The sequence below is a fragment of the Ranitomeya variabilis genome, chromosome 4 (assembly GCF_051348905.1).
Source record: "Ranitomeya variabilis isolate aRanVar5 chromosome 4, aRanVar5.hap1, whole genome shotgun sequence".
Classification (NCBI taxonomy): Eukaryota; Metazoa; Chordata; class Amphibia; order Anura; family Dendrobatidae; genus Ranitomeya; species Ranitomeya variabilis.
The window spans coordinates 765,483,294-765,496,682 of NC_135235.1; positions in this window are offsets into that span (position 1 = coordinate 765,483,294).

Below are 13,389 nucleotides of genomic sequence, written 5' to 3' on the forward strand. Positions count from 1 at the left end.
AATACCATTTCTCTTTAATAGCGGGCAGCGTTAGCCGCAGGGTGCAGCTAAAACTGCCCGCATGTAAAACCGCACGTCACTTACACACAGCACCACACCACACACACTCACAAAGTACCGCACACACACTCACAGAGCAGCTCACCTCCCGGCGTCTTGCTTCCTGTCTGAGACAGCCCAGCTGGATGACGTCATCATCCAGCGTGCTGTCTCAGTCAAAAAGCTTCCAGGAATCCAGCGAGGAAGAGGCTGCGGGGAGGTGAGCTGTGCTGTGTGCCTGCGAGTGTGTGTGAGAGTGTGAGTGTGTGATGAGCTGCTGCTGCGGTGAGCTGTGTGTGTGTGTGTATGAGAGTGTGTGTGTGATGAGCTGCTGCGGTGAGCTGTGTGTGTGTGTGTGTGTATGAGAGTGTGTGTGTGATGAGCTGCTGCGGTGAGCTGTGTGTGTGTGCGCTGCTGCTGCGGTGAGCTGTGTGTGTGTGGTGAAGGACAATGATATTGGTGGGGGAGACAATGATGGAGGTCATGGCCAATGATGATGGTGGATGGAGACAATGATGGAGGTGAGGGGAGGCAATGATGGAAGTGATGGGCAATGATGGTGGGGGAGACAATTATGGAGGTGATGGGCAATCATGGTGAGTGAGGGAATGATGGAGGTGATGGGCAGTGAGGGTGAGGGGAGGCAATGATGGTGGGGGAGGCAATGATGGAGGTGATAAGTAATGATGGTATGGGAGGCAATGATGGAGGTGATAGGCAATGATGGTGGGGAGGTGATGGGCAATGATGGTGGTGGGGGAAGGCAATGATGGAGGTGATGGGCAATGGTGGTGGTGAGGGAGGGGCAATGGTGGTGGTGAGGGAGAGGCAATGATGGAGGTGATGGGCAATGGTGGTGGGAGGCAGTGATGGAGGTGATGGGCAATGATGGTGGTGGGAGGAGGCAGTAATGGAGGTGATGGGCAATGATGGAGGTGATGGGCAATGATGTTGGTGGGGGGAGGCAATGATGGAGGTGATGAAATGGACAATGATGGTGGGGGAGGAGGCAATGATGCAGGTGGTGGAATGGGCAGTGATGGAGGTGGTGGGGAGAATGATAGGGGTGGTGGAGGGAAGGCAATGATGGAGGTGGTGATGAGGACAATGATGGGGGTGGAGAGGGGCTGCATTATACTTTATGAGGGGGCTATATTATATTCTGTGGGGGACTGCATTATTCTCAGGGGACTACATTATATTATGGGGGGCTACATCATACTATGTGAGGAGGCTACAGTATACTCTATAAAGGGACTGCATTATATTCTGTGGTGGGGCTGCATTCTCTCGGGACTACATTATATTCTGTGGTGAGCTGCATTATACTATATGAGGGGGGCTGCATTATACCCTATGAGGGTGCTAAGTTATATTCTATGGTGGGGACTGCGTTATACCTGAGGGGGTTGCATTATATTTTGAGGGGTGGTGCATTATATTCTATGAGAGGGGACTGCGTTATATTCTGTGAGGGGGCTAAATTATATTCTGTGAGGGGGCTAAATTATTTTCTGTGAGGGGGCTAAATTATTTTCTGTGAGGGGGCTACCCCAACCCTTGCTACATAATTAAGACGTGAACTACCTTATATTATACCCTGATATTAGCGCTTTTTACTGCACAATTGGTGGACTTGTATCTACAGTCATATGAAAAAGTTTGGGCACCCCTATTAATCTTAAGCTTAATGTTTTATAAAAATTGTTTTTTTTGCAACAGCTATTTCAGTTTCATATATCTAATAACTGTTGGACACAGTAATGTTTCTGCCTTGAAATGAGGTTTATTGTACTAACAGAAGATGTGCAATCTGCATTCAAACAAAATTTGACAGGTGCATAAGTATGGGCACCCTTATCATTTTCTTGTTTTAAATACTCCTACCTACTTTTTACTGACTTACTAAAGCACTTTTTTAGGTTTTGTATCCTCATTGAGCTTTGAACTTCATAGCTAGGTGTATGCAATCATGAGAAAAGCTACTTAAAGTGGCCACTTGCAAGTTGTTCTCCTGTTTGAATCTTCTCTGAAGAGTGGCATCATGGGCTCCTCAAAACAACTGTCAAATGATCTGAAAACAAAGATTATTCAACATAGTTGTTCAGAGGAAGGATACAAAAAGCTGTCTCAGAGATTTATCCTGTCAATTTCCACTGTGAGGAACATAGTAAGGAAATGGAAGAACACAGGTACAGTTCTTGTTAAGGCCAGAAGTGGCAGGCCAAGAAAAACATCAGAAAGGCAGAGAAGAAGAATAGTGAGATCAGTCAAGGACAATCCTCAGACCACCTCCAGAGAGCTGCAGCATCAACTTGCTGCAGATGGTGTCACTGTGCATCGGTCAACTATACAACGCACTGTGTTTTTTTGCCGCCATGCATAATGCCTTTTTTACTCTTCGCCACGACAGCACCCCACTGGAGAGAGAGGGATCCACCCCGCAGGAACAGGAAACCTATTGAGAAATAAAAGGGGGCGGTCCGCCTCTCCTCCTCAGTTTAGGTTTCCTGTTCCTGCGGGAACGACAGGACTTCTTCATGGGAAACATACCTGGGCTAGCATGCCGCCTGCGCGGTGTCCGTGAGAACGGCAGGGGCTGCGGCTCAGAAGCAGCGTCGGGGGAGTTCCGTTAGACGGCTCCCTCCTCGTCTGAAGGAGCACGCAGACGGCCGGGTCCGGGGAGGGCCGCCCGGCATCATCTGCGACGGCGGTACGGTGAAGGTAGGAGGACGACTGCACTCCTAAGTGCGGTCCGACGTGAATCCCGGGCCGCACATGCGCCAACCGCCGCAGTACAGGCTATCCCGGAAGTGAATGATGGACTTCCGGGGCACCTAGGCCGGATCTAAGGCGGGGGAGCCGGCGCCGATCTGCGCATGCGCAAAAAAAAAAAAACAGAGAAGTTTGGGCGCACTATTTAAATCGCTCACTAACAGCAAACCAGCGATGCAGAGATGTCATCCCCAGGTGCCATGGACCCCACAGATGGAGATCCAGTACCCACCGCCAAAGATCACGCCAGAGGATCCTCGGAGACCGCTCGTAAAAGTGACGGTTCCAGAACAGGATCTCGGCCTTCTGATCCGGTATTATTTGCTTCACTGGGTGAGTTGTGAACTCTGCCTATTAAGCTGACGCTGTCTCCCTATTTCTCTCTTTTTCTCTTTCTCTCTCTACTTATTACGCTTAGGGCAAAAAACGACAAAAACCGAAGCACAAGGAATGTGCCATGTGTAGCCAGCCCCTTCCTGACTCATACCCCAAAAAACTTTGCAAGGACTGTTTTAAGGAAACAACACAGGGAGCAGCAGTGTCCATTACGGATTTACGGGCCATTATTAGAGAGGAACTTAAAAATATGACCCAGGACAAACCGCATAGTACTAAGTCCAAAACACCGACAATTGGGTCAGACTCCGACAGTGACCAACCTGTACTGTCAGACGCCTCCCTGTCATCATGTTCAGCATCATCATCCTCATCAGAGATCGAGGGACGCTCATGTTTTCCCTTAGACAGTGTGGACAACTTGGTTAAATCAATTCGAAATACCATGGGGTGTGAGGAAACTAAGGGTGCGCAAACCGCGCAGGACATAATGTTCGCGGGTTTGGCAGACAGAAAGAGGAGATGTTTTCCAGTCATACCAGCAGTGAAAACATTAATTAAAAGAGAGTGGGAGAAGCAGGATCAGAGAAGCTTTCTACCCTCAGCGTCAAAACGAAAATATCCGTTTAGTGACGAGGAGCTTCTTACATGGACCAAAGTCCCTAAGGTCGACGCAGCTGTAGCCTCTACCTCTAAGCAATCCACTTTACCTGTGGAGGATGCGGGACTACTGGTCGATCCTTTGGATCGTAAGGCAGAGTCATCCCTTAAACGGTCTTGGGAAGCGGCTACAGGAATATTCAGGCCTGCAGTGGCCAGCACTTGCGCTGCCCGGTCAATGATCATCTGGATTGATCAATTAGACCAGCAAATTGAACATAAAAGCTCGAGAGAAAAACTACGAGCAGCCATCCCTTTAATACGAGGAGCAGCGGCCTTTATGGCAGACGCCTCCGCCGACTGACTCCGTTTAGCAGCAAGATCTGCGGGCCTTGTGAATAACGCAAGAGGAGCGCTATGGATGAAAAGTTGGAAAGGGGACGCGCAATCTAAATCCAAAATATGCGCGATCCCATGTGAGGGTGAGTACCTCTTTGGTAAAACCTTAGACGAGATACTCAAAAAGGCAAAGGACAGGAAGAAAGCTTTTCCTGAATCCTCTATTCCCTTTTACAGGAGAGCCTTTAAGAGGAGGCCGTTTGGCAAAAGGAGGCAAACGGATAGGTCTACAACATGGACCACTAAGGACGACAAGCTGAGAGGTACAATGTTTAGAAGACCCAACCCCCCAAAAGACAACAAATACTGAGGATATACCAGTTGGGGGCAGACTGAAGTTTTTCACCACTCAATGGGAGAAAATAACATCTAGCTCGTGGGTTTTAAATATCATCTGAGATGGAATTAAACTAAAATTCTCTCGTGTTCCCCACGAGTCTTATATTATAACATCTCTCAGCTCGCCTATACAGCAACAGGCTCTAGAACTTGAAATTCAAACCCTAATATCAAAACAGGTCCTAGTCCAAGTGCCGGTGGGACAGGAGGGTAGGGGATTCTACTCTCCCCTATTCCTAATTTCTAAGCCCGACGGTTCTTTCAGGACAATCATAAACCTTAAAAAACTCAATTCATTCATTGAAAACTATACATTTAAAATGGAATCCATTAGGTCCACCATAAAGCTCCTCTTCCCAAACTGTATGATGGGGGGCATTGATCTAAAGGATGCTTACTATCATCTCCCCATTCATGACAGATACCAAAAATTCCTCAGAGTGGCGGTAAAAATCAACAACGAGGTTCGTCACTTCCAGTATGCGGCCTTACCCTTCGGCCTCTCAACAGCGCCGAGGATCTTCACCAAGATAATGCTAGAGGTGATGGCATACCTACGCCAGAAGGAGACTTTGATTGTGCCCTATCTGGATGACTTTTTGGTAATAGGAAATTCAGTTACTCAATGTACTGATCGTTTAGCTCACGCAATTTCCTCTCTACAGGACCTGGGCTGGATAATCAATACCGACAAATCCAGACTCACTCCGCTTTCCCGTCAGGCGTTCTTGGGGTTCCAGTTAGACTCCATATCTCAAAAGTGTCTTCTGCCGCAGGTAAAGATTCTACTGATCAGACACAAAGTCCTAGCCGCAATAAATAATCCACGTATATCCCTAAGACAAGCTATGTCGTTATTAGGGTCTCTTATCTCTTGTATACCAGCAGTGAGATGGGCTCAACACCATACTCGAACACTACAACATCAAATTTTACAAGAGGATAGACAGTTATTTGGGCACCTAAATGCAAAAATAACCTTATCTCAGGAGGTTTTAACTTCCTTAGAGTGATGGCTAGACTCAAACCATTTGATGAGTGGGGTTCCATGGGTAATAACGCCATCTCATACCATAACCACTGACGCCAGTCCTCATGGATGGGGCGCTCATATGGGGAATGATTATTGCCAGGGGTCATGGAGCATGGAGGAAAGCTGCAGCTCCTCTAACTTTAAAGAACTGAATGCTGTAAAATACGCCTTATACCATTTCCTCCCACAGCTTCGGGGGAAAGACGTCAGAGTCCTGTCCGACAACACCACCACGGTGGCGTATCTAAACCGGCAAGGAGGTACGCGATCAGAGACTCTGATGTCTTCTGCTACAGAAATCTTAAATCTAGCAGAAAGTCACCTAACATCCCTTACTGCGCTGCACATAAGAGGAGCAAACAATCAGCAGGCGGACTTTTTAAGCCGACACACCCTGAGACAAGGAGAGTGGTGCCTAAACCAGCAAATATTTCTGGACATAATATCTCTTTGGGGCCGTCCTCAGATAGATCTCTTCGCCACAAGAAAAAACAGAAAAGTCCGGAGATTTGCTTCCCTATCTCCAGCGGATCATCCGGACATTCTGGACGCTCTCCAAGCCCCTTGGCAGTTCAGTCTGGCGTACGCGTTTCCTCCGATCATATTGCTACCTCAAGTTATACGCAAAATCAGAGAAGAGGGGGCGAGAATTGTACTGATAGCTCCATTCTGGCCCAAGAGACCATGGTTCTCATGGCTACAGACCATGTTGGTCTCAGATCCTTGGGTCCTCCCCTCAACGCCCAACCTTCTCTTCCAGTGTCCGTTTTTCCACCCTCAGGTGGACAATCTCCACCTGACGGCCTGGAACTTGAGAGGCAGATTCTAAGATCGAGAGGATTCTTGGGGGGTTTAATTGATACGCTTCTCCATAGTAGAAAACCCTCCACCACAAAAATCTATACGAGAATATGGAAAAAAATTTTTCAATTCCATACATCTACCAACACATCAGAGATTCCGATACATTCTATCCTGGAATTTCTTCAAAAAGGGAGAGAACTAGGTCTAACTGTAAACACCTGAAAGGTTCATGTTTCAGCACTAGGAGCCCTCTATGGCCATAACATCGCGGGGGATAGATGGGTATCCAGATTTATTACGGCCTGCGAAAGAACAAATCCAGTTAATATACCTAGAATTCCACCCTGGGATTTAAATTTGGTTTTACAAGCTCTAACAGACTCCCCATTCGAGCCAATAGACTCAATACCTATTAAATGTCTATCACTAAAAACGGCCCTCTTGGTAGCACTGACTTCAGCTAGGAGAATCAGTGACATCCAAGCACTCTCTATAGATCCACCTTTTTTGTTAACCTTTCAGGATAAGTTAATTCTTAAACCAGACCCTTCCTACCTTCCCAAAGTAGCAAAAAAATTCCATAGGTCACAAAAAATAATCTTGCCCACTTTCTTCAGTAATCCATCTACTCCTGAAGAACAGAAATATCACACTCTAGTCGTTAAAAGAGTAGTGTTAAAATACATTGAAAAGACCAGCAGCTGGCGACAGAGTAGGGCTCTGTTTATTTCCTTCCAGGGTCACAAGAAGGGTCATGGAGTAACAAAAAGCACCTTATCCCGGTGGATCAGAGAGTCTATCAGACTGGCTTATTCCGCGAGGAAAGAAAACCCTCCGGAAGGCATAACAGCACACTCTACCAGAGCGATGGCATCCTCCTGGGCAGAGAGGGGAGACGTCCCGATTGAAACTATATGTAAGGCGGCAACTTGGTCAAATCCTTCTACATTCTATAACCACTATAGGCTAGACCTATCGTCAACTTCTGACCTAGACTTTGGCAGGACTGTCCTCAGCACGGTGGTCCCCTCCGTAGGTGATGGTCTCTGAAAGATCTCCAGTGGGGTGCTGTCGTGGCGAAGAGTAAAAAGCCGGATTACTCACCGGTAATGCTCTTTTAGTGAGTCCACGACAGCACCCTCTTACATCCCTCCCTAGATTAATATAATACATATTATTTGAGTAAAATCCTTTTAATCATAAGCAAATAAGTTTAAAGAATGAAATAAATGATATTTGCCTAACACTGGCGGTCCTCCGGGTACTCTGAAATCAAAACTGAGGAGGAGAGGCGGACCGCCCCCTTTTATTTCTCAATAGGTTTCCTGTTCCTGCGGGGCGGATCCCTCTCTCTCCAGTGGGGTGCTGTCGTGGACTCACTAAAAGAGCATTACCGGTGAGTAATCCGGCTTTTGTATTACCAAACAACTCAATCTTGGTTTCGTGAGTCCACAGGACCTTCTTCCAAAAAGAATTTGGCTTCTCCAAATGTGCTTTTGCATACCTCAGCCGACTCTGTTTGTGGCGTGCTTGCAGAAATGGCTTCTTTCGCATCACTCTCCCATACAGCTTCTCTGTTGTGATTCGGTTATTTGGCTCCCCCAGTGGTCGCTTGTGGTACTGGTGTCTTGTGATCTTTTCACCTGTTTCTATCAGGATGTGGGAGTTTCCTATTTAGCCTTGTTCCTCAGTCATTCCAATGCCGGCCATCAATGTAACCAGAGTCTTTCTGTTGCATGTACCTGCTCCCAGTCTGCTGACCAGCTAAGTTGGACATTTCTGTCCTTAGTCTATTTTTGTATGTTTTGTCCAGTTTGCAGTTATGTGATTCTCTGCAGCTGGAAGCTCTTGTGGGCTGAAATTGCCACTCCGGTGCCATGAGTTGGCACATGAGTTTAAGGTAATTTCAGGATGGTTTTTGATAGGGTTTTGTAGCTGACTGCGAAGTCCACTATTGTATCCTTCTGCTATCTAGTTAGTGGGCCTCGCTGTGCTAAATCTGTTTTCATACTACGTTTGTCTTTTCACCTTAACTCACCGTTATTATATGTGGGGGGCTACTATCTCCTGTGTGGAATTTTCCTCTGGAGGCAAGCCAGGACTGTGTTTCATCTATTAGGGGTAGTTAGTCCTCCAGCTGGTGCGAGACGTCTAGCGAAAACGTAGGCACGTTCCCTGGCTACTATTAGTTGTGTGTATAGGTTTAGCATCGCGGTCAGCTCTAGTTTCCATCACCCGAGAGCTTGTCCGTTTTTCTATGTTTCTGATGTTCCCCTGCCATTGGGAACCATAACAGTATGGCCGGCCTACATGTTTAATCTATGGGCTGAAGCAGGAGAGAAAAAGGAACTGTGTGGAATTTTTTATTTTTTTTTTCTCTCTGAAGTTGCACTCCAGCTCTAATTGCAGTCTCCTGCTTTCCTCTCCTCTTAACCCCTGAATGGCTCAGATTGTATCTGTTGAAATATGGATCTCCAGAGTCTGGCTACAAATTTGAATAATCTTGCTGCTAAAGTTCAGAATATACAAGATTTTGTTATACATGCTCCTCGGTCTGAACCTAAAATTCCTTTACCAGAGTTTTTCTCCGGAGATCGATCTTGTTTTCTGAATTTTAAATACAATTGTAAATTGTTTCTTTCTCTGAGATCTCACTCTGCTGGAGATCCTGCACAGCAGGTTAAAATAGTGATTTCATTATTGCGGGGTGACCCTCAAAATTGGGCATTTTCATTGGCGCCAGGGGATCCTGCGTTGCTCAATGTGGATGCGTTTTTTCTGGCCTTAGGGTTGCTTTATGAGGAACCTAATTTAGAGATACAGGCTGAAAAGGCCTTGATAGCCCTCTCTCAGGGGCAAGATGAAGCCGAAATATATTGCCAAAAATTTCGAAAATGGTCTGTGCTTACTCAGTGGAATGAGTGCGCTCTGGCAGCAAATTTCAGAGAAGGTCTCTCTGATGCCGTAAAAGACATCATGGTGGGGTTTCCTACGCCTACGGGTCTGAATGAGTCCATGACAATGGCTATTCAGATTGATCGGCGTTTACGGGAACGCAAACCTGTGCACCATTTGGCGGTGTCTTCTGAGAGGGTACCAGAGAGTATGCAATGTGATAGTTTTCTGTCCAGAAGCTAACGACAGAATTATAGGCGCAAAAATAAGTTGTGCTTCTATTGTGGGAATTCAACTCATGTTATATCAGCATGCTCAAAACGAACAAACAAAGTTGCTAAATCCTCTGCTATTGGCACTTTGCAGTCCAAGTTTATTTTGTCTGTGACTTTAATTTGTTCGTTATCTTCTATTGTCGCGGATGCTTATGTGGATTCTGGTGCCGCTTTGAGTCTTATGGATTGGTCCTTTGCCAGGCGCTGTGGGTTTGATCTAGAGCCTCTGGAAGTCCCTATACCTTTAAAGGGTATTGATTCTACACCATTGGCTAGTAATAAACCACAATACTGGACACAAGTGACTATGCGTATGACTCCAGACCATCAGGAGATGATTCGCTTCCTTGTGTTGTTTAATCTACATGATGTATTAGTGCTGGGATTGCCATGGTTGCAAACCCATAACCCAGTCCTTGACTGGAAAACTATGTCTGTACTAAGCTGGGGATGTCAGGGAAATCATGGGGGCGCACCTTTGGTTTCCATTGCTTCATCTATTCCCTCTGAGATCCCGGCTTTTTTGTCTGATTATTGTGATGTTTTTGAGGAGTCTACTCTTAATTCTCTTCCCCCTCACAGAGATTGTGATTGCGCCATAGATCTGATTCCTGGCAGTAAATTTCCTAAGTGTCGTTTATTCAATCTGTCTGTACCTGAACATGCTGCTATGCGAGAGTATATTAGGGAGTCCTTGGAAAAAGGACATATTCGTCCTTCTTCGTCTCCTTTAGGAGCAGGGTTCTTTTTTGTAGCCAAAAGAGATGGTTCTTTGAGACCTTGTATTGATTATAGACTCTTAAATAAGATCACAGTCAAATATCAGTATCCTTTGCCATTGCTGACAGATTTATTTGCTTGCATTAAGGGAGCTAAGTGGTTCTCTAAGATTGATCTTCGCGGTGCGTATAATTTGGTGCAAATTAAGCAGGGGGATGAGTGGAAAACCGCATTTAATATGCCCGAGGGCCATTTTGAGTATTTGGTAATGCCTTTTGGTTTGTCAAATGCCCCTTCGGTCTTTCAGTCTTTTATGCACAATATTTTCCGTGAATATCTGGATAAATTCATGGTTGTGTATCTGGATGATGTTTTGATTTTTTCGGATGACTGGGAGTCTCATGTTCAACAGGTTAGGAAGGTTTTTCAGGTTTTGCGGACCAATTCTCTGTTTGTAAAGGGTGCAAAGTGTGTTTTTGGGGTTCAGAAGATTTCTTTTCTGGGGTACATTTTTTCCCCTTCTTCTATTGAGATGGATCCTGTTAAGGTTTGGGCAATTTGTGACTGGACGCAGCCGACTTCTCTTAAGAGCCTTCAGAAATTTTTGGGCTTTGCTAATTTTTATCGTCGATTCATAACTGGTTTTTCTAGCGTGGTCAAGCCATTGACTGATTTGACTAAAAAAGGTGCTGATGTTGCCGATTGGTCTCCTGCTGCTCTGGAGGCCTTTCGAGAGCTTAAGCGCCGCTTTTCTTCTGCCCCTGTGTTGCGCCAGCCTGATGTTTCACTTCCTTTTCAGGTGGAAGTTGATGCTTCCGAGATTGGAGCGGGGGCGGTTTTGTCACAGAAAAGTTCAGATGGTTCAGTGATGAGACCTTGTGCGTTCTTTTCTCGAAAATTTTCGCCCGCCGAGCGAAACTATGATGTTGGTAATCGGGAGCTTTTGGCGATGAAATGGGCATTCGAGGAGTGGCGTCATTGGCTTGAGGGTGCTAGACATCAGGTGGTGGTCTTGACTGATCACAAGAATTTGATTTATCTTGAGTCGGCCAGACGTCTGAATCCTAGACAGGCGCGCTGGTCGTTGTTTTTCTCTCGGTTTAATTTTGTGGTCTCGTATCTGCCAGGTTCTAAAAATGTGAAGGCTGATGCCCTTTCTAGGAGTTTTGAACCTGATTTCCCTGGGGATTCCAAACCTACGGGTATCCTTAAGGATGGGGTGATATTGTCTGCTGTCTCCCCTGACCTGCGACGTGCTTTTTCAAGAGTTTCAGGCGGATCGGCCTGATCGTTGTCCGCCTGGTAGATTGTTTGTGCCGGATGAGTGGACCAGTAGAGTCATCTCGGAGGTTCATTCTTCTGCGTTGGCAGGTCATCCGGGAATTTTTGGTACCAGGGATTTGGTGGCTAGGTCCTTCTGGTGGCCTTCCCTGTCTCGGGATGTGCGTACTTTTGTGCAGTCTTGTGATGTTTGTGCTCGGGCCAAGCCTTGTTGTTCTCGGGCTAGTGGATTGTTGTTGTCCTTGCCTATTCCTAAGAGGCCTTGGACACACATCTCTATGGATTTTATTTCTGATCTCCCTGTTTCTCAGAAAATGTCTGTCATCTGGGTGGTGTGTGACCGTTTTTCTAAGATGGTTCATTTGGTACCTTTTGCCAAAGTTGCCTTCCTCATCTGAGTTGGTGCCTCTGTTTTTTCAGAATGTGGTTCGGTTGCATGGTATCCCCGGAGAATATATATTTTCTGACAGGGGATCTCAGTTTGTGTCCAGATTTTGGCGGGCGTTTTGTGCCAGGATGGGCATTGATTTGTCTTTTTCGTCTGCATTTCATCCTCAGACGAATGGCCAGACGGAGCGTACTAATCAGACCTTGGAGACTTATTTGAGGTGTTTTGTGTCTGCTGATCAGGATGACTGGGTCACTTTTTTGCCGTTGGCAGAGTTTGCCCTTAATAATCGGGCCAGTTCTGCCACTTTGGTTTCCCCTTTCTTTTGCAATTCGGGGTTCCATCCTCGTTTTTCATCTGGTCAGGTGGAATCTTTGGATTGTCCTGGAGTGGATACTATGGTGGACAGGTTGCATCGTATTTGGGGTCAGGTGGTGGACAATTTAAAGTTGTCCCAGGAGAGGACTCAGCATTTTGCTAATCGCCATCGTCGTGTTGGTCCTCGTCTTCGTGTTGGGGACTTGGTGTGGTTGTCTTCCCGTTTTGTCCCTATGAGGGTCTCTTCTCCTAAGTTTAAGCCTCGGTTCATCGGTCCATATAGGATTTTGGAAATTCTTAACCCTGTGTCTTTTCGTTTGGACCTCCCAGCATCCTTTGCTATCCATAATGTTTTCCATCGGTCGTTATTGCGGAGGTATGAGGTGCCAGTTGTGTTGTGAAATTGGATTCTGGGCTCCCCCGGTGGCCACTTGTGGAATTGAACTTGTGTGCATCATCCCCTCTGTTCACCTGCTCCTATCAGGATGTGGGAGTTGCTATATAACCTTGCTCCTCTGTCAGTTTCATGCCGGTCAACAATGTAATCAGAAGCCTTTCTGTGCATGTTCCTGCTACCAGACAACTCCCAGCTAAGTTGGACTTTTGTCCTTGTGTGTTTTTGCATTTTGTTCCTGTTCACAGCTGCTGTTTCGTTACTGTGTCTGGAAAGCTCTTGTGATCGGAAATTGCCACTCTGGTGTTATGAGTTAATGCTAGAGTCTTAAAGTGGTTTCTGGATGGTGTTTTGATAGGGTTTTCTGCTGACCATGAAAGTGCCCTTTCTGTCTTCCGGCTATCTAGTAAGCGGACCTCGATTTTGCTAAACCTATTTTCATACTACGTTTGTCATTTCATCTAAAATCACCGCCAATATATGTGGGGGCCTCTGTCTGCCTTTTGGGGAAATTTCTCTAGAGGTGAGCCAGGACTGTCTTTTCCTCTGCTAGGATTAGGTAGTTCTTCGGCTGGCGCTGGGCATCTAGGGATAAAAAAAACGTAGGCATGCTACCCGGCCACTTCTAGTTGTGCGGCAGGTTTAGTTCATGGTCAGTATAGTTTCCATCTTCCAAGAGCTAGTTCTCATATATGCTGGGCTATGTTCTCTCGCCATTGAGAATCATGACAGTTTGACCGGCCCAAAAAAGGGTTAAATTTCTGGCTGAGAAAGGAGAGAAAAAAGAAGTCTG